The 18,596-nt window shown below is 48.4% G+C and overlaps 1 protein-coding gene and 1 long non-coding RNA gene across 4 annotated transcripts in view; one reads left to right on the top strand and one right to left on the bottom strand.

Moving 5' to 3' along the window:
• The window catches only part of LOC309357319, a 395,759-nt gene extending 392,940 nt beyond the window's left edge, over window positions 1-2,819 (bottom strand). Inside the window, exon 1 of the long non-coding RNA XR_014163086.1 lies at window positions 2,732-2,819. This is a non-coding gene — a long non-coding RNA (uncharacterized lncRNA). The remainder of the gene's footprint in view (window positions 1-2,731) is intronic.
• Window positions 1-18,596, top strand: part of CACNA1H (calcium voltage-gated channel subunit alpha1 H) — a 389,727-nt gene that overhangs the window by 235,205 nt on the left and 135,926 nt on the right. The window lies entirely within an intron of this gene.

Genomic DNA, 18,596 nt, shown 5'->3' with positions numbered 1-18,596 from the left:
AAATAATAAGGCCCATTCCCATAAGTAAAACGACAACAAAAAAATCCAGCGCAGCAGCAAGAGCTGTTCCATTCCATGTTGTGCTAAAGTTCTGCTTGCAATGTGATTAGAGGGGGGGAAAGAATGAAGAAAGAATGGAGCCTTTAAAAAAGAAAAGGTGGCTTCTCCATGCTTGGTACAGTCCACTCTGCTGCTTCCAGACTCTACCACTTTGTTTGGCCATAGGCTAACCTGCCTAGAGATTGGCTTCAGCTGTGAATACAAGGGCTTTAGACTTCTCGGTGCTGTCAAAAGTGCTGTGTGCCTCGCGGCCGCCCTCTCTGCTCTCCTAAGTGCAATTTGCTTGTCGAACACCCCGCCGTCAGTAAAAATTTATCCTGACGACATTCCACGCGGGACGTGATGCAAGGAAATGCGCTCTCTCCAGATGAGCACGGATGTGTGCAAGCTGTCCTGTTCTGCAGTCTGCGACCATCGATCCTTGTTGCCATCTCTAAACATCCGCCAAGGGCCAGTTCACACTTTGCACGGCCGGTTCACCACTTGGCTGCCGCTGAATGCAGGCTGAGCGTCATCGCACGGCAGCATCAAGCAGCCGCTCAAAGCCCTGGCAGGAATCGACGCTGCACTGTGCTGGGTAGCTGGGTCTGACCCCATTTTAACTCAACATGATGCCCCAGACAGTGTCAGACTGAATCCCAGAGGTAACTTAAAATGGGAGCTCAGGCCCAGCTGCTCCTTACGGTGGAGACCCCAGGGTGGAAGCAGGTCATGGGAGGAGACCAACCAGGGAGCATTCTGCTGAGACCACGAGACTCTTAATCACAGGGTCATAGGTTTGAGTGTCAGGAGTGCGTGCAGGAGCCAGGCCCTCTGACCAGTAGGGCTTTGCAGGACTGGGGCCTTCCTGAGTTTGTTCTGGAGAGGCAAGGTGTGGCCGCTTGGTAACTCACAGTAAAGGTAAAGGGAACCCTGACCATCAGGTCCAGTCGTGACCAACTCTGGGGTTGCGGCACTCATCTCGCTTTACTGGCCGAGGGAGCCGGCGTACAGCTTCTGGGTCATGTGGCCAGCATGACTAAGCCGCTTCTGGAGAACCAGAGCAGTGCATGGAAACGCCGTTTACCTTCCCGCTGGAGTGGTACCTATTTATCTACTTGCACTTTGACGTGCTTTCGAACTGCTAGGTTGGCAGGAGCAACGGGAGCTCACCCCGTCATGGGGATTCAAACCGCCAACCTTCTGATCAGCAAGCCCTAGGCTCTGTGGTTTAACCCACAGCGCCACCCGTTTCTCACTGTACCTGGTAGCAAGAGCCAGGAAGGGATATAAGGTCAGCATTTCCCTTTGGCTCTTTGCCACAGCAACACGTTGCCTGCCTTGCTGCGTTTGGCTTCTTGCTTCCTGATCCTCGGACCTCAGCTTCTGGACTCTCTTTCCTCAGCCAGGACTTTGATCACCCGTAGAACAGACCATGACAGAGTCCCATGTTGGGCAATATATTCCTGCATTACAGGGGGTTAGACTACATGACCGTTGTCCCTTCCAATTCCACAAATTCTATGATATGCCTGCATCATTCCAAGGGGACTTTCATAGGAAGACTACTTATACTGAGCCACGCCACTAGTCCCTTTATCCCAGTTTTGTTCATCTAGCCCAGTTGTTGGTATTCGTTATTACAGAGACAATGGAGTATGCTTCCGAACGTGAAGTTGAACCTCTGTATTAGTAGCACCAAAGGGACCTCCCCAGTGTGCATGTATGGAGGTCCTGGGATGTCCAAACAAACCCCACCCCCTCTTGGCCTGGCTGATGTGGTCCAAAGGAAAGCAGAGCAAGATGTTTGACACTAGCTTGGCTGCAGGAGTTGCTGGAAGGAGGCTGACAAGGTGCCATCCAACTGCCTTAGGGACTCCCCTCAGGATTTGTGTAGCTTACTCCTCAGCCTTTACTTCTCCTGAAGATATCCTGCAAGGCAGCAGGGGGTTAGGATCGGAGTTTTCCTTCTCCTAGGTGGGCTGCCTTCCTGGGTTGATGAGCCCCATCTGCCCCTCACTCCCCTCTACAGCACATGCAGAAACTACCGTATTTTTCGCTCTGTAAGACGCACCAGACCACAAGACGCACCTAGTTTTTGGAGAAGGAAAACAAAAAAATATATATTCTGAATCTCAGAAGCCAGAACAGCAAGAGGGATCGCTGCGGAGTGAAAGCAGCAATCCCTCTTGCTGTTCTGGCTTCTGGGATAGCTGCATAGCCTGCATTCGCTCCATAAGATGCACACACATTTCCCCTTACTTTTTAGGAGGGAAAAAGTGAGTCTTATAGAGCAAAAAATATGGTAAATTTTTGATCATTGGACCCACTATTGATCTCGTCCACTCAATCTGCCAGAGCCTGTCTGTCAGGAGTGCATGCAGGAGCCAGGCCCTGTGACCAGTAGGGCTTTGCAGGACTGGGGCCTTCCTAAGTTTGTTCTGGAGAGGCAAGGCGCGGCCGCACAGGTGAGGCCGCTTGGTAACTCGCTGCACCTGGTGGCAAGAGCTGGGAAGGGATATAAGGTCAGCATTTCCCTTCAGTTCTTTGCCACAACGACTCGTTTCCTGCCTTGCTGCATTTGGCTTCTTGCTTCCTGATCCTCGGCTTCTTGACTCCTTGCTTCTCAACCCTTGGACCCTTGACTTTGTGACTCCCTGCTTCCTGACCCTCGGACCCCTGGCTTCTGGACTCTCGTTCCTGCTCCCACCCCACCATCTTGCCCCCGGTCCCAACATCCTCAGCTGGGACTTCGATCGCCCGTAAACTGGACCGTGACACTGTCTTTGCATGCAAGGGAAGTCCCTAACTCACCAAATACTGTCTTGGGACAGCAATGTTTCCCAGCTCTGCAAGCTGGAGATGTCCGTGGTGTAACTTGGGTCCTGAGCTACCGCTCTTTACCATAAGAGCAGGGAACAAAGTCCGGTGGCGAATACAGATTCAGGTCACAAGTCTATCTAACTCAGTGTTGTCTACACTGACTTACAGTGACTCTCCAGGAAATGCCTGCTCTTTCGTGCAAAAAAAGAAAAAGAAAGCCTGCACATAGAAAACTAGGGGGTCAGGAGCAAGGGTTGCAGCCCTGACAGGCTAGCTTTCTACATGGAAGACTTGCTAGTTTGTTTATTTTTGCATCACTAACCTTCCATCTAGCAAACCCCACCACTGCATTCAAAAGCAACAAGGACCAGAAACAGATTGACCCCTTCTGTATTAATAAGATCTCTGCTTTCGGTGATCGCACACAGCTGGTAGAGGTTTGCAGACCCACCCCCTACTGCACATTCATCATATCTCATTTCGAAGACATTTCGGCTGGTGGCCATCGCAACATCCTGCGACAACGGATTCCTCAAGTCAAGATGTGTGTTGTGGGATTGAGCTGCCACTGCCAATTTCAGCAGAGAGCCCCCGGGGCTTCTATTTTTGAGACAGGGTGAATAATGTTCCCTGAATCACAGGCTCTTTCTGCACTACTCACAATTTCATAAGACGCTATCTATCATGCACCACCACAGTCCCCTCTTTTTGTATTGTCATTTCTCTAAGTGAGGACATCTTTGCCTGGGGGTTGAAAAGAGAGATAAACAGTTGGCAACACTTTAGAGGAAAGTTCCCCGATCAAAAGCACAAAATAGTCATAAGTAGATGGGTTTTTCGAGGGCGGTGCTGGAGTGCATGTCACAGAGAGAGAGAGAGAGCGAGCAGGCAACTGGAGAAAATGGATGGAGAAATTCTCCTTCTCTCCTAACACTAGAACTCTTGGGCTGAATGTGAGAAGCTTCAGGGCAGATAAAGGGAAGCACTTCTTCCCTCATTGCATAGTTAGACTATGGAACTCACTCCCACAAGAGGCAGTTTATGGGCACCAACCAAGATGGCTTTAAAAGTGGATTGGAAAAATTAATGGAGGAGAAGGTTGTCAGGGGCAGAGGTGGAGCTGTGTGCAGGGGCACCACCCACAGAGAGCATCCCAGGGGGCGGCGTAGCGATGTCACCCCCCTCTGGGATGACACCTGGGGCGCACCTACTGCACCCCTCTTCCTCCGCCAGTGGTCCGGGAGTGCTAGCTACTATGGTTACACCCTACTTGCACTGTCAGGGGTAGTAAGACTTCTGAATTCCAATTCCTAGAAGAGAGCGCTCTTGTGGTGCTCTGTGTAGTGTAGTGGTTAAGAGTGGTAGTCTCGTAATCTGGTGAACCGGGTTCGCGTCTCCGCTCCTCCACATGCAGCAGCTGGGTGACCTTGGGCTCGTCACACTTCTCTGAAGTCTCTCAGCCCCACTCACCTCACAGAGTGTTTGCTGTGGGGGAGGAAGGGAAAGAAGATTGTTAGCCACTTTTAGACTCCTTAGGGTAGTGATAAAGTGGGATATCAAATCCAAACTACTACTACTACTACTACTACTATTCTTCTTCTTCTTCTTCTTCTTCTTCTTCTTCTTCTTAACAGCAGAGGCAGACCATGGACCTCTTGGCTAGAAGCCATCAATATCCCTCTCCTCCATGAATTTGTCTAATCCTCTTTAAAGCCATTAAGTTGGTGGTCACTGCTGCCTCCTGTGGTAGAGAGTTCCATAGTCTAACTACTATTAAACTACTACTACTACTATTCTTCTTCTTCTTCTTCTTCTTCTTCTCCTCCTCCTCCTCCTCCTCCTCCTCCTCAAATCCTGCCTGTGGGTTCCCCCCCAACATGTGGTTGGCCACCAAGAGCTCGAGATCATAGAATCATGGAATCGTATAGTTGGAAAGGAGCCCAAGAGTCATCTATTCTAACCCTCTGCAATGCAGGAATATCTGCTGAAGCATCCATGATGAATGACCATCCAAGCTCTGCTTAAAAACTTCCAAGGAAGAAGAGTCCACAACCTCCTGAGGGAAACCGTTCCCCTGTCAGACAGCTCGTGCCTTCAAAAAGTTCTTCCTGATGTTTAGTCATGTAACTTGAAGCCATTTGCTCAGGTCCTGCCCTCCGAAGGAGGAGAAACCAAGCTTGCTCCTGCTTCCATGTGATATTTGAAGATGGTTATTATATCTCCTCTCAGTCTCCTCTTCTCCAGTCTAAACATACCCAGAAACATAGCTTGATGCTGGAGGAGATGGCCCATTGGCCTGAACCTGAAGGCTCCTCTTCTGTTCTTAAACATAATATAAGGACCCAAAGTCACTCAACTGGTCAAGCTCTGTCTATTACATCATCATGTTGATACCATATATGTTTTAAAAAAATCATTTCTTCCATCTAATGTAAGTACAGTGGACGCTCGGGTTGCGAATGTGATATTTGCGGGATGCACATTCGCAACCCGCAGTGGCACGTCCGCGCACACACAAGTTGTGATCTGACGCTTCTGCGCAAGCGCAACCTCCAAAACCCGGAAGTAACCCATTCCGGTACTTCCGGGTTTCGGAGCATTCGTAAACTGAAAAAAAAAGTAACCTGAAGCATCTGTAACCCAAGGTGTGACTGTACATTAAATATAGCCACCTTGTGGGTGTTTGTGAAAGCAGTGTGGGATTTAAATGTAAAGTAGAGAGAGATGGGCACCTGGGGAGAGAAAGAGAGAGAGAGAGAGAGAGAGAGAGAGAGAGAGAGAACCAGCTTCTTGGGTAGCTCAAAGGTCCACCTCCCCACCAGCAGAACCAACTAAATGTCTTTGAGAAGCTCACAAATAAGTCATGAAAGCATCACTGTTTCCCTAGAGTTTATCCCATTACCTAGCCCTCGGAGATAGAATATCTTGGAACATGGAAGCTCCATTGGCTCATAATTCAAATGAAAACATGGATCTACAAGCCATTAGGTGGCAGGATGCGACAGGGCCCTTCCTCCCTCCAAACTGGCCCCTGCATCCCTCTAAGCTGGTTGATATGCATGCGCTGTGTTTCATGACACGCACGCACCACCCAGAGGTCGTTGTGAACTTCTGGCGGCAGTAAGTCGAGGGGCGGGGACAGGTTCTCCTCTGCCCTCTGCCGAGGGGAGCAATCGAAATAACACCGAGAACTCCTGTTACCGCTGACTGTTCCTTTAGCAATGTTCAGAAGCTCTCTTCTCCCTCCTCCCTGTAATCTTTTCCTCCAGCTGAGAGAGGGAGGGAGGAAGGGAAGGTGAGCAACCCGCTATTTTATTTTGTTTTTTGCCCATCTTGGGCATTCTTGTCACGCCTCTCTCTCGCCACGCTTGCCTGGAGCTTTCTCCAGCGCATTTGCTGTATCAGCAGGGGACGCGTCTGAGGAGGATTCCCACCTTGCAGATGGCAAACAGGACGCGGCTCGTAGAGGACTTGATTAACTCGTCAACGGAGACGTCTTCTTAGGCAGAGAAGGCTGCAGTTATACCCACATCCGTTCCTGCGAGGCTGGGGAAGGGGATGTGACCAGAGAGGAATCCCATCCCTGTTGCATTTAAAGGCTTATCAACTGAACATTTCCCAAAACAATAAGCAAACCAAGATGTGTGCTAAGAGAAGAAGAAGAGATTGGATTTGATATCCCGCTTTATCACTACCCTAAGGAGTCTTAAAGCGGCTAACATTCTCCTTTCCCTTCCTCTCCCACAACAAACACTCTGTGAGGTGAGTGGGGCTGAGAGACTTCAAAGAAGTGTGACTGGCCCAAGGTCACCCAGCAGCTGCATGTAGAGGAGCAGGGAAGTGAACCCGGTTCACCAGATTACAAGTCCACCGCTCTTAACCACTACACCACACTGGCTACTGGTTACAGGGGTCAGACTCGGACCTAGGAGAGAGACCAGGGTTCATATCCCCCCCCCCACAGCCTTGAAGTTCGCTGGGTGAGCTTGGGCCAGTCACCAACTCTCATCCTAACCTACCTCACAAGGTTGTTGCGAGGATAATGTGGCAAGGGGAGAATGATGTGTTCCTTCCTTAGAGGGAGGAAGGTGAGATATAAAATGCAATCGATAGGAAATAAGTAACAGACAACCACCCTTTGAAATTCAAAGTCCTCTGAATTTTGCAATGCAGTTCTCCAGCCAAGTGTTGAGTGCAAAACTGTGTATACACCAGGGTACAGTGTCCATAGAAATGCATGCATTAATGAAAGTAGCACACAAGAATTCACTGTATGCAGGGAAATGGCTTTGCACCATTGTGTACCTTGGACAATAAAGGTAAAGGTAAAGGGACCCCTGACCATTAGGTCCAGTCGTGGCCGACTCTGGGGTTGCGGTGCTCATCTCGCTTTATTGGCCGAGGGAACCGGCGTACAGCTTCTGGGTCATGTGGCCAGCATGACTAAGCTGCTTCTGGCAAACCAGAGCAACGCACGGAAACACCGTTTACCTTCCTGCTGGAGCAGTACCTATTTATCTACTTGCACTTTGTGCTTTTGAACTGCTAGGTTGGCAGGAGCAGGGACCGAGCAACGGGAGCTCACCCCGTCGTGGGGATTCGAACCGCCGACCTTCTGATCGGCAAGTCCTAGGCTCTGTGGTTTAACCCACAGCGCCACCCGCGTCCCTGTATCTTGGACAAAGCTGCATACAAAAAAAGAGCGTTCTAGAAGAAATTTGCACTGAAATGCTGATGAATTTTCATGAGGACTTCTAAATGGTGTGTGTATGTGTGTAACTGCTGTGGAAATATGGAGAACTGAATTTAAGATTGGAAAAACGAGAAACTTGAAGAAACCCAAACTTACAGATTCGTTCCTCCTTAGCCGTGGCTAGACAGGGACAGATCCATGCCTTCTTTTGTTGGAGAACTGCGTCTCAAAGTTCAGAGAAGCATGTGAATTTTGAAGCCTCGATGTGTTTCGGTAGCAAGCTGAAATGGAATAGGATGGGGGCTGAGACCAGGGGACAAAGGCTAGAGGAGGCAGCATCTTCCCCTTCTCAGGATACAGTTCTCTCAGTAACCCCCAAAGCAACCCTGTATGGATAGGCCAGTTTTATTTTTATATGTATAAACAGAGACTGAGGCTGCAAAATGGTAGCTTATCTGAGGCCACTTCGCAGTGTGTTGAACACTGGATTATCTTGCTCAACACTCAAACTTTCTCTCGTTCTTTCTTTGAGCCAGACATTTTAAAACTGGCAAACGCTTGTGAACAACTGCAGCATGTTCTTTCTCATTGCCTCCACTTTTATGGCTTTTCACCATCCCGTTCTCATTTATTTATCAGATGCCGCAGCGTCTGTTTCTAATCTCATGCACAGATCAGCCTTCCTTTACTTCGCCTTCACCCTGCTATGATCTGTAGTCCACCGCAGTAAATAACGACCTCTCCCTTTCCTTGAGCATCCGTCCAAGTTCTTGGTGGTTGTCCTGTTGTTGCGGCCTGCCCTGGGCTTCACATAATGAATTGTGTGGGGAGAGGGAGCGTGTTCCCCCTGGGTTCTGCCCCAAGCCTTGTACTCCTCAGTCCTTCCCCTTCCATGGCTGGTTCAGAACATGGAGACAAAAGGGTTACTTCTGCTCTCTGCATGCCAAGATGCGGCAAAGGCTTTGGCTAATTAGCATGATAAATCAAGCCTCATGAATATGTGATGAGGAGCGATTTATCATCCCTCGGCTGTTGATCTGCGTTATTTGTGCTGGGAGAGATGGGGCCCTCGTTTTGAGTCCGGCTAGATCAGACCAAAGACCCATCTCACACAGCATCCTGCTTCTCAAGTTGCCTAGATGTTCATCACAGGAGACGACTGATAATAGAATCAATGGGGGTGGTGATAGAATGAGAATTGTAGAGTTGGAAGGTGACCTCAAGGTTCATCTAGTCTGACCCCTCGCAATGCAGGGATCATAACTGAAGAATCTCTTATGGATGGACACCCAACTTCTGTTGAACGTTCAAAGAAAGACAAAGGACATAGGAGAGGTGTCAGACTTTGGGGAATCGGATTCCTCCCCGGGTGGCAGTAAATTAGCAGATCAAACAAAAGGAGTGTTCTTACCAGATAAGTTCTTTAATAATCACAGCAAGAGACAAAGGAATGCATATCTCTCTAGAAATGGCGTTTCTCCCAGTAAAGGTTTACCCCCTCCGTCCCCATTAATCTATGTCACTCCTACATCGGGTAATCTGAGCTTGTTGCCTCTGCACTTTCTGTTCTATCACTCTCAGAGCCCGTCTAGTCTTAAGCAAAGGAGGGTCAGGAATGCTTTCCAAGGACACTGAATCTGCCAGCTGTCTCTTTCCTGGTGTTTCCTCTTCTAGCTGTTCCTCACCTAGTATCTCCCAGCTTTTCCCTTCTGGACTATGCCCCTCTGCAAACCACTGTTCTAAATCAATACTGTCCTCCTGCCCTTGGGAAGGTTCAGAAAAGGAGGGGGTAGCTCCCACCATTTCTCCTCAATCCAACCCCTGACAAGAGGGGACTTCAGCAGGTCTTGCATTTGTGACCATTTCCTCTTCTGCATAGCTGCTAAAACAGCAGAAGTCCTGTCCTCTTTCCTATTTGCCCAACTTCTTCAGGCTTCAGTTCATATGGCTGAATGTACCTCCATACTTAAAATAAAAAAAATCAAAAATCCTATGCAAGTAGAATGTGAGCATGTCAGGAAGAAGGGTTCTCCTTAAAAGGTAAAGCTAAAGGGACCCTTGACCGTTAGGTCCAGTCATGGCTGAGTCTGAGGTTGTGGCGCTCATCTCTCTTTATTGGCCGAGGGAGCTGGCGTATAGCTTCTGGGTCACGTGGCCAGCATGACTAAGCCACTTCTGGCAAACCTTAGCAGCGCACGGAAACGCTGTTTACCTTCCCGCCAGAGCAGTACCTATTTATCTACTTGCACTTTGACATGCTTTCGTACTGCTAACTTGGTAGGAGCAGGAACCGAGCAACGGGATCTCACCCCGTCACGGGGATTCGAACTGCCGACCTTCTGATCGGCAAGTCCTAGGCTCTGTGGTTTAATCCACAGCGCCACCTGCATCCCTATAGGGTTCTCCTTAGCCTCACCTTATCCCTGACATGCTAGGTTTCTAGGTGAAGAGTGTTTGGGGGTTTTTGCTTTGCCTGGGAGAAACTGCAGCTGTGTCCCTGAGACATGCAAATGTGTCCTTCGGTCCAGAGAGGAAAGGCTATGAAGATTTTTGGAGAGTGAGATATGTCTCTGTGAAATAGTGAGGAATAACTCATCCAGGGGTTGCTACTGCCTGGGAATATAGCAGAAGTCAAGTTTCTTTGTTTTCCCCTGCAACCGGAGAGCTTGGGTCAGGAGCAAATCCATTAAATTCACTGCCGGATTTCCAAAGTTATCGCTGGAGGCAGAATTAGCTGCTCTGCACAGGAGAAAGAATGAACCTTTATTCCCTGATTGGAACTCGTTAGCCAGATCAATGTGCCCTCGAAAGGGGAAAGGACGAGAAATGCAGATAGCACAGCCTCCAGGAATCCACACGGAGGGCTCTGTAAACTCACCAAGAATAACACGGCAATTACTCTGTGCCCTCTCCAGCTTCCGTCCAAACTTGCCTCGAGAGATATTACAAGCCTCCTGTTAGGGCCAGCTCAGCAGAGAGATGAGAAGCGGACATTGGAGCCATTTGCAAAACCTTTGCCCGCTTTCCCTTAATAGATTTCTCCCCCCCCCCAATGCTAATCGTCAATATTGCGGTGCAATACCAGATTTGCTGGTGGGGAGTGATTGCACAAATTTACATCATGGAAGGGTGTTCAGACAGAAGGAAGGGGTTGTAGCACCTTCTTCACATGCAAAAGATCCCCAGAACCTTCAGGTGGGTACAGGTCACCAGGGGTCAGCAAACCTTTACAGCAGGGGGCCGGTCCACGGTCCCTCAGAACTTGTGGGGGGCCAGACTATATTTTGGAAAGGGAAAAAAATATGAACGAATTCCTATGCCCCACAAATAACCCAGAGATGCATTTTAAATAAAAGCACACATTCTACTCATGTAAAAACACGCTGGTTCCTGGACCATCCATGGGCCGGGTTTAGAAGGCAATTAAGCCAGATCCAGCCCCTGGGCCTTAGTCTCGCTACCCATGGCTCAGACCGTTGTCTAAAACACCAGAGGTCTGTTGCCATCATAGACAATACTGAGCTAAACTGCCCAGTGACACTGACACAGCAAAAGGCAGCTCCTTGTGTTCCTCTTGAGTTAGAGCAGGTTCAGGGAGCCTTCAGTCCCCCAAATGTATAGCTCTTGTATAGCTGTGGCCTGTTGGCTTTGCTAATAAAGTTTTGATTTGATTTTGATTTTGCAAACACAGCCAACGGGGTATGGGAACTGTAGTGTCAGGAGCTGGAGTCAAGCATAGGTCAGCAATAGTACGTTTCCAAGCACAATTCAAAGTGTTGGTGCTGACCTTTAAAGACCTAAACGGCTTTAGCCATGTATACCTGAAGGAGCATCTTCACCCCTATTGTTCAGCCCGGACACTGAGGTCCAGTGCTGAGGGCTTTCTGGTGGCTCAATCAATGTGAGAAGTGAGGTTACAGGGAACCAGGCCGAAGGCCTTCTTAGTGGTGGCTCCCGCCCTGTGGAATGCCCTCTCATCAGAAATAAACAACTATCTGACTTTTAGAAGACATCTGAAGGCAGCCCTGTTTAAGGAAGTTTTTAATGTTTGCTGTTTTATCGTATTTTTAATATTCTGTTGGGAGCCACCCAGAGTGGCTGGGGAAAACCAGCCAGATGGGCGGAGTATAAATAAATAAATAAATTATTATTATTATTAAAAATTGTGTTAGTGCAGTTAACCAAAACAGCTCAATCGTGGTGCTCACAGCAACCCTTCCCATTAGGTCTTGCTCCAATGAGGCAGGTTTGAGGACTGAAGGGTGGAGCACAGGATGGGTCGGAGGAAGAGGCAAGTCAGACAAGTGAAGGTGCGTCCTCACCCTCTCCTGCACTGCTGTCTCCCAGAACCAGGAAGGGACTGAAGAGGGAAGAGCAGAGGCAGCGTCCATACAGGCTCAGTCTCCAACTGTGTGCGCACAGCCCGTCAGGGGAAGGTACATAAACTAGTGGATGGCAAGTGATCCCCTGTTGCTGCAACTGCTCCGTAGAAGACCTGAGAATAGCTGCCTAGGCACTAGACTGGAGTATGTGGACTGGAGCCATGGAAACTGCTGTAAGAGTCAGCTTTGACAATCAAGAGTTCGCTGTCTGCTATCCACATTCCTTTGGCTGAGGAGTGCCCTTGTCAGGTTTCGGGGTAGCTGTTCCCTCCCTCCCTTTGTCCTTGGAGAAGCAGAACCAAGCAAAATTAGCCTCTTGCCATTTAAAGAGATTTTTAATGATCACAGCGAAAGAACAAAGAGTCCATTCTCAGAGTAAAGGTGCTCCCAGTTAAGGTTTACACCCACTTCCCCCCAAGACACCCTCATCACTTCCTCATCTTGCAACCTGATCTCGCAACCACTTTGCTTTCTGACCTTGGGCTGGGCAGATGTAGGCTTCCCAAGGAGAGAGAGTCGGTTAACACTCCCCCCCCCCGCCCCCGGTTCTTCTTCTCCTAGCTGGTCACCACCCAATTCTCCCCAACTTTTGTCTTCTGAACTATGCCCTTCTGCGAACCACTGTTCCAACTCTATACTGTCCTCCTGCTCCTGGGAAGATTCAGAATCCTGATCAGGAGCAGGGGGAGGGGGAGGCTCCAACTATTCGTCATCTGTACAGCCCTCCTCAACACGGTCTCTGACAGCCCTTGACATACTGGCAAACAACAAGGTCAACACCAGGCTTCTTTCAACGCCCCCCCCTTCCAAAATTCTTTTTTTTAAAAAAATATATCCTATTTTGTTTCTTCCAACGGTCATTTTGCACGTAATTAGGCTTCCAAAAAGGCATGCAAGCTTAGACGCCATCAAGCCCCCAGTGCAAGGAGCTGTCCGAGGTGGGAAAAGGTTGATTGGGTCGGAATCACCAAATTCCATGTAGAAATCCATTTAAAACGGAATCCCCCCAAAATCCTCATTTTAGCTGCTGTTGCCTGAGCTGAGCTGCTCAAGAAAAGGAGAGAGAAACGGAGGCATGTCAGCTTAGGGAAGGAGCTGCCTGAAGGGGGAGGGGCCAAGGAACAGAGGAGGCCAGCTAAGGATAGATTCTCTCACTCATTCATAATAATTACTGAGTGATTATGAAGCGTCTTACACATCATTAGGAGCACTAGAAAAATGATATATTACTAGAGAGCGACAGTGTAATGTTTCTGGCTGTTTCAAAGGAGTTTGTGGATCGCCCGCGTGGTCCCTACCTACCCATAAATTATGTGGCTTTGTAGCCCCTTAGATCTCTACTCCAAGTCCACTGGCATGTATGGGGCATCACCCCACCAAACTTGGCCTGCTCCCAGCCAGCCCCCAGAATAGAATAGAAGAATAAAATTTATTATTTATACCCCGCCCATCTGGCTGGGTTTCCCCAGCCACACTGGGCAGCTTCCAACAGAGTATTAAAATACAATGGTCTGTTAAACATTAAAAGTTTCCCTAAACAGGGCTGCCTTCAGATGTCTTCTAAAAGTCTGGTAGTTGTTGTTCTCTTTGACATCTGGTGGGAGGGCGTTCCACAGGGCGGGCGCCACCACCGAGAAGGCCCTCTGCCTGGTTCCCTGTAACTTGGCTTCTCGCAGGAAGGGAACCACCAGAAGGCCTTCAGCACTGGACCTCAGTATCCGCGCAGAACGATGGGGGTGGAAACGCTCCTTCAAGTATACTGGACCGAGGCCAGCTGCCAATCAGCTTCTTCCTCCTAAGTCTCAGGCCATATATTTAAAATAAGGTCACTTTAAACAATCATGAATTCCTCCCAAAGCATGATGGGAGCTGTAGTTAATAATAATAATAATAATAATAATAATAATAATAATAATAATAATAATTTTATTATTTGTACCCTACTCATCTGGCTTGGTTTTCCCCAGCCATTATCGGCATCTTACAGCACATAAAAAATTGTAAAACATTAGACATTAAAAATTAAGGTTTTGAGGTTGGTCAGGAGGCTGCCCCACAGAGCTGTGGTTCCGCAATCAATCCCTCTTCACAGGGAACTCCAGAAGTTGTAGCTCTGGGAGAGGAAGGAGGAATCTCCTAGCAACTTTCAGCACCCTTAACAAACCACAGCTCCCAGAATTCTCTGGGGCAAGCCACGACAGTTAAAAATGGAAGCCTAGTGTTCTTAATGAATGGTGTGAATGTGGCCTCCTTGCAGAACTTAGCAGGCAGGCAGGAGGAGGACAAAATTAGAATTAGTTGATCTTTCTGTGATTGGCTCTAGCTTGGCCTATCATTGCTCTGGCGCCACCTACTGTTGACCTCCTGCCTTCAACCCTACCAATTATAATGGGTACTTTCTAATGCTGGCTCTGTCTTTTGCCCTCTGGCCACCTCTCCCTGCTTCCCCTTCTGTTCCTATTGGCTGCTTTAGTTTTCTCCCAGCTCTCCCATCTTCCGCAGCCATCTCACAGCTCCTCCTACCTCCATACTCCAGCGGACAGCCGCCCCTTTCTCTGAACTTTCAAAGTGCCCAATCCTTTCTCCTTCCCCACCCCTGGGGGGCAGAGTCTCCTTTGCTCACCCCAGCACCAGTTTGTGATGGAGTTTGGCAGCTTCCCCCTCCAGGACCGGCTTGCCAATCATCTTAATTGAATCTGTTTGGCGTCTCTCTCCCCCTCCAGCAGCCAATTTCCGGTTTGCTGCATAACCTCGCCCGAAATTGCTTTCTCAAAGCAAAATTAAAGTCGGTGCCGCTAGTCAGTTTTATCTCTGTGGATTGAAGCAACTGCGTGTTGCATTAATACGGGTGCTGAATGGCAGAGGAATTCTGCAGGGAAGTTTGGAAGCGGTTTAATTGCTCAGCCGCTGGCAAAGGGTGGACTTGCAGTGCCTTGACAATGAAACCATGTGAAATCATAGAACCTTTTATTTCTAAGTCAAGCTCCTCCCAGGAGAGATGGACAGATGAAGCTCGCGGTTCTGGTTTCTCAACTTCCTGATATCAAGTTCAGTTCTCAACATCTCCACCTCAGTTTGCAGTTGGTGTTTTAATAAGAAGCCCTCGTGAAAATGAATCAGGATTTTAATGCTGAGTTTTCCTAAGATACACATTTTTGCCTAATGTACACAAGTTTGCAAAGCAATTTCCCCTAATACGATGCATGATGGAACATTATTTTCACAACATGAACAAAATACAAAACGACAACATAACAAAAGTAGCCATAAACAATAAATGAAACATTTAAAAATACACAACTAGACTGAACAATTTCCACACAAATCATAACAAGATCTAAAATAAAGATGCAAAAAATCGACCTCAACAACCCCTCTCTGCAACACAAAAAACAAAAGAAACCCTGAACGACACCCCAGCTGGAGTCCGTTCATCAGCCTCAGTTTTTGTAGCTGGAGTCAGTCAGCGTCCGGCCCCCCGAAGCCAGGTGGAAAAAGTTCTGCAAGGCAGAGAGCAGGTCTTCCAGGACTCAGAGCTACGATGCTCCATCATTCAGTTTCCTTCCCTGATTTAAAAACCAAGAGGTCACTTTTTATTATTATTGTAATCAAGATAAGAGTAGAGGTGTTACTCTGCAGAAACTGGGACCATTTCAAAACCCTTTGCCCATTTTCACATTGTAGGTTTTCCCCAATAATAATTTACTTTTGCAGCGCAGTAATGGAGGGGTGATGGACAATCTTTTCCGATGGGAAGCAGCAGATCTTAATCTCTGCCCTCCTAGTGACCCCAAATTGACGGGTGGGTGGGGCCACCCACCCTTCAATCACCTGATGTCGGGTGTTGCTGCACTTTGAAGCCCTGATTGCTGGGACGTCAAAGTGCAGCATGGAGCTGCTTGAAAGCTCTTTTCCTAACAGCAATACACTGATCCTCAAACCTATGAATCAGAGTAGGGCAGGGCTGTTTCCAAAAGGGCTTTCAAACAGCCCCTCACTGCTCCTTGGATACCTCTTTTCAGAGTTTCAAAGAGCAGCATTGGGAGGAGGAACTGGAAATGTCTTCCCACTCCTTGAGCAAACTGCAGTCCCACTGCCCATCAAGTGATCGGCTGGTGGGTCTGCGCCTTATTCCAGCCAACAAACTATTGGGAGCGTACTTTAATCTCCCAATTGTTCCTTTGAGATCCCACACCTGACATCATGCATGGCAACAGATGTGCAGCAAGTGCTGCAAGCAGATGGGATTTTCGGAAACATGAAATGTACAGATAACGATCCACATTTGATTCTGTGATGGGTCAGAACTGGTCTGCACTGATCCAGACCCCAAATGGGTTCCCAAATCAGAATGTGCGTGTACAACCCTACAATTTAGAGCAGAAGGCCTTCTCAGTGGTGGTGCCCACCCTGTGGTAGAGACCACAGTGTCACCCGCGTCCCTTTTTGGGCTTCCTAGAGGTACCCGGTTGGCCACTGTGAGAACAGAATGCTGGTCGAGATCCACATTCACACAGCACATTTAAAGCACTATGGTTGCACTTTAAACAGTTGTGGCTTCCCCCAGAGAATCCCCCAGTTTGTTAAAGGTGCTGAGAGTTGTTAGGCCTTCCTATTCCTCTTACAAAGCTACTATTCCCAGAGTCGTTTAACTAACAATCACTGTTTTCAGGGATTGGTTTTAGAATGGATACTCACTCCATAAGGTAGGGGTTTCTGGCTGCACCCACACAACACATTTAAAGCACTATGATACCACTTTAAACAGCTATGGTTTCCCTCAAAGGATTCTGGGAGCTGTAGTTTGTTACGGGTGCAGAGAGGTGTCAGGAGTACTCCTGCATCCCTGTCTTCATAGCTGCCCCAGTGACTGGTGAACGCCTAGCTGGGGCAGCAGATCTTTCTGACGCTGCCTGCCTGTCCTAGGTCCTGGTTCCTGCCTTCCTTGCACAGCTGCAGGTCCTGGGCCTCAGTTTCCCTGATTTAAGGGAGGCACCACCTGCTGCTATTCCTTTAATCAGTCCCAGTGCTTTTGCCATGCAGGAAACAAAAGCCACGTACAGCCCACCCCGGCTGGGGACAACTCACATTAACAAGCGTCTCTCTCTCTTTTCCTTACAAGTTCTAACACAGCTCGCTTCTCGCGGTGTTAATTAAGTCCTCGGCTTGCCTTTTCCACGACTAATAGGAGATTGAAAACACAAGTACACTGTTAGTTCACCGTTTAATTAAAGCCTCTTTCCCCTTGTTCAAATATTTAACCGTAGCGGCGGCAAGGACAATTATGCATTTTTAACGGGTACCTCCAGAGCACATTTCCCGAGCAGCGTGGAAGGAAGAAAGTCACTTGCAAGCCTTTCCTTTGAGGCTGTGCATTGCCTAGAGGCTTTGTGAGAACCAAATTACCCACTGAGGTGCGGGAGAGCACTGAGCTGTGTTTCGGGGGGGGCGGGGATGGTTGACTTTCGGCTCCCAAATTTCAGTGACTCCCTGTGCAACTCTAAAATTCAACAGCCCTGCCTCTTGTGGCTCATTCTACAGCATTGCTGTGGTGCCCCCTGCAGTGCAGCATGGGTGGCGCTGTGGTCTGAACCACTAAGCCTCTTGGGCTTGCTGATCAGAAGGTTGGCGGTTTGAATCCCTGCAACGGAGTGAGCTTCCGCTGCTCTGTCCCAGCTCCTGCCAACCTAGCAGTTCGAAAGCATACCAGTGCAAGTAGATAAATAGGTACTGCTGTGACAGGAAGGTAAATGGCTTTTCTATGCGCTCTGGTTTCCGTCACGGTGTTCCATTGCACCAGAAGTGGTTTAGTCCTGCTGGCCACATGACCCGGAAAGCTGTCTGTGGACAAACACCGGCTCCCTTGGCCTGAAAGCAATGAATTAAATGAATTAAACCAATTGAGATTAGGAGTTATTAAGCATTCCACGTTGCAGCATGTTGAGATGGAGGCTTAGTGCTATTTTCCTGGATATAAATGCAGGTGATAAACTCAAACTGTGTTTTAAGAAACTCATCAGATTTTTAAAATGCCGTGCGGAAGCGTTTATGTACTGCCCTCCCATAAAATATCAGGGCAGTGTACTGCAACATAGAGACATTAAAAACCCATTTAAAAAGAGGACAGAACAATCCTTAAGATGACTGGCCTCTCAGGAAGATTTGATGTGTAAGAGAGCATGTCCTTGAACTCTAATAACTCTTGCTTGTCTGGATGAAGGATGGAGAAGGGTGTATGTTTGTGGATATATATATAACTAGTCTACTGAAGTAAGGAAAAAAATTGCAATTGTTGCTCCACCCACTTTTGTCTCTGGCTCCACCCACTCCTGGCATGTGGCCCTCAGAAGCTTGCCCCAAAGGGGATGTGGCCCTTGGGATGAAAATGGTTCTCCAACCCCTGGATTTTAGGATGTTGCTGTTGCTGGGTTTAAACCTTCCCTTTGGGATTTGCAATGTGAATTGAACAGAAAGGTCAATAGAGGCTGCGCGGGTGGCGCTGTGGGTTTAAACCACAGAGCCTAGAACTTGCCGATCAGAAAGACAGCGGTTCGAATCCCCGTGACGGGGTGAGCTCCCGTTGCTCGGTCCCTGCTCCTGCCAACCTAGCAGTTTGAAAGCACGGCAAAGTGCAAGTAGATAAATAGGTACCACTCCAG

Source organism: Podarcis melisellensis (genome assembly GCF_964234715.1).
Source record: "Podarcis melisellensis genome assembly, chromosome: 14".
Classification (NCBI taxonomy): Eukaryota; Metazoa; Chordata; class Lepidosauria; order Squamata; family Lacertidae; genus Podarcis; species Podarcis melisellensis.
Note: the sequence above shows the minus strand (reverse complement) of the source record. Positions and strands in the feature narration are given on the sequence as shown.